The sequence below is a fragment of the Pelodiscus sinensis genome, chromosome 14 (genome assembly GCF_049634645.1).
Source record: "Pelodiscus sinensis isolate JC-2024 chromosome 14, ASM4963464v1, whole genome shotgun sequence".
Taxonomy (NCBI): Eukaryota; Metazoa; Chordata; order Testudines; family Trionychidae; genus Pelodiscus; species Pelodiscus sinensis.
In genome coordinates, this window is record NC_134724.1 from 8,476,137 (window position 1) to 8,478,483 (window position 2,347).

The 2,347-nt window shown below is 56.1% G+C and overlaps 1 non-coding gene across 1 annotated transcript; it reads right to left on the reverse strand.

The window, feature by feature from the left end:
• Window positions 1-439: 439 nt before the first annotated feature.
• LOC142818368 (small nucleolar RNA SNORA76) lies at window positions 440-574 on the reverse strand. The gene has a single exon (XR_012895872.1). It is a non-coding gene; the product is annotated as a small nucleolar RNA SNORA76 (small nucleolar RNA).
• Between the last annotated feature and the right edge of the window lie 1,773 nt (window positions 575-2,347).

Consider the following 2,347-nt stretch of genomic DNA (forward strand, 5'->3'; position numbering starts at 1 on the left):
ACTGCCCTCTGCCAAGCTGATGGCTGAGAATGTGGGGGTGCAAGAGGGGCTCAGTGTTGGGGTGTGTGGGAAGGGCAGGAAGTAGAATATGTGGGGGGTGGGCTTGGATGAACTTACCCAGCCAGGGCTGGGCTGTTGCCAGCTGGCCTCCCCTACCAACCTGTGTTGCAGCTGAGGGGGAGAAGGAAGGCGACTACCAGTTCTTGCAGCTAAAGGGGGACCAGTGACAGAACAGTGCCTGGCCCCAGCAAAATGGAACTAGAGCTCCAGTCTTGGACAGAGAGCCCCACAGATGGGACTTGAACCCACAATCCCAGGCTCCAGAGGTAGCTGCCGCACTCCTTAGGCCATCCTCTGCCCCACTGTGAGCCGGCTCCTGCACCAAGGGGGGCCAGCCAGGTCAGTTAAATCATGGTGTTTAAGTGAGCTCTCAGCCTTGCCCCGTTGCTTGCTCTTAAAAACGCTGCTCGGGTTTTAGCCAAGCAGCACCAGAGATGAAGAAGCTTTTCCTTCCACACCACTTCCTAGCCGGTGAAGCCATGAGAGGGACACTGCGCCCGCTCAAAGGCAGTGCCACACAGCTCAGCCAGGAAACCAGCTCAGACCTTTTGTTCTTGTTTTATTGAATGTTCTTCCCCCATTTACAAGCGCGGGTCAGCGGGCGCTGGCGCCACTCTGGGCGGGAGCTCTCCAGTGACTGCAGCAGGGCGCCAGCCAGCTCCAGAGGTGCCCGTGAGGTACAGGAGCCCAGTGAGGTTCACAGCCCCAGTACATGGGCCCATCCTGCATGATGGGACAGAGCTGGGCTCAGCCTGCAAGGCGGGAAGAAGCTCTGGGCAAAGGGGGACCTGGCCCCAAGGGCTCAGACTCAGCATCACTTCACATGTGTCAGAAGTTCTAACACGTGTAATGAGAATTATCATGGCAGCCGGCGCTGGCAGGTCGGGCCCCTGCCCATGGTGGCTGCCTCCCACCTCTGGTAGGACACCTCGGGCCCACCCTGATTTCTCCCTCCCCCTCTGCACTGCCAGAGCAAACAGCCTGCCCCAAGCCCCGCCAGACACTGCAACCCCCACTTCTGCTGACGGGAGCCAAGGGGATGATCCATCCCCAGCTCCTGAAGTGGATTGGGGCCCGTCCTTCCATCTGCAGCTCCACCTGCATCCACGCAGTGCAATCACAAGCCTTGGCTTTGCCATCTCACCATTCCCGCAAGCGTGCCCTAGGACTTGCGGCCAGTGTGCTTGCTGACCTACGCCGCATCCATTGCTATCTGCCCAGAATGGGCAGTGGGTCAAGGTAGGGCTGGGGGAGGCAAGCCCCAATCCCACCCCTTCTGTTGGGGCCCTGCCCCACACAGGAGCCAAGCAGCATCCCTGTCCCCATCCCTCCACCATAGGAAGGAGAGCGGATGGCCCCAGCCGACTCAGGCCTGAGCACCGGAGTGGGTGGAAGGTTTGCGGTTCCAGCCTCCCCAGCCCAGGAGCGCAGGGAGGGCGGGTGCTTGGGAGCAGCAACACTCCACCCCCAGTACACCTGCAGTAGGCATTCTGGGGGCAGTGTGGGCACAGCCAGGCTGGTGGATTGGGAAGGCTGTGCCTTCCACCACCTAGCACACTGGCTGCCCATGCTTCCCAGACTGACAGCTTGGCAGGGACAGGCCAGACCACCGCTGCAGCTGGGCCCCTGCCAGGTTGCATTGCCTCGTTATCGTAGGAACCCATGGTCACTTTGTGATGTCAAACTGGACGGTTGGAAGGGGGCTGGGTTTGCAGCTCAGCTTAACGGCCCTGGGGAAGGGGAGCAGGAAGAACAAAGAGCTGCCAGATTTTCTTCAGTTTTCCAAAATTTTACTGACACTTGGACGACATGTCAAGAGCCATAGAACTGGGTGCTAATGCTAAGCCTTCCTCCCTGTGAAGGAAAAGACAGGACTGGGCAGCACTTTAAAGACTCACAAGATAGTTTATTAGGGGATGAGCTTTCGTGGGCCAAACACACTTCCTCAGATCAAATTGTCGAAGAAAATTGGCACGACCCTATATACCAAAGGGATACAATAAAAAAAATGAAAACATACAAAACTGACAATTGATATGTGTTCACTTTTTTTGATTGTATCCCTTTAGTACATAGGGTCATGCCAATTTACTTTCACAATTTGATCTAAGGAAGTGGGTCTGGCCCACGAAAGCTCATCTTCTAATAAACCATCTTGATAGTCTTTAAAGTGCGGCATAGTCCTGTCTTTTTTTTCAGCAAGACCAGACTAACACGGCTACATCTCTATTACTATTCCCTGTGAAGGGTTATCTGTGGAAAGGGAGACTGGGAACATGGAGGGAGT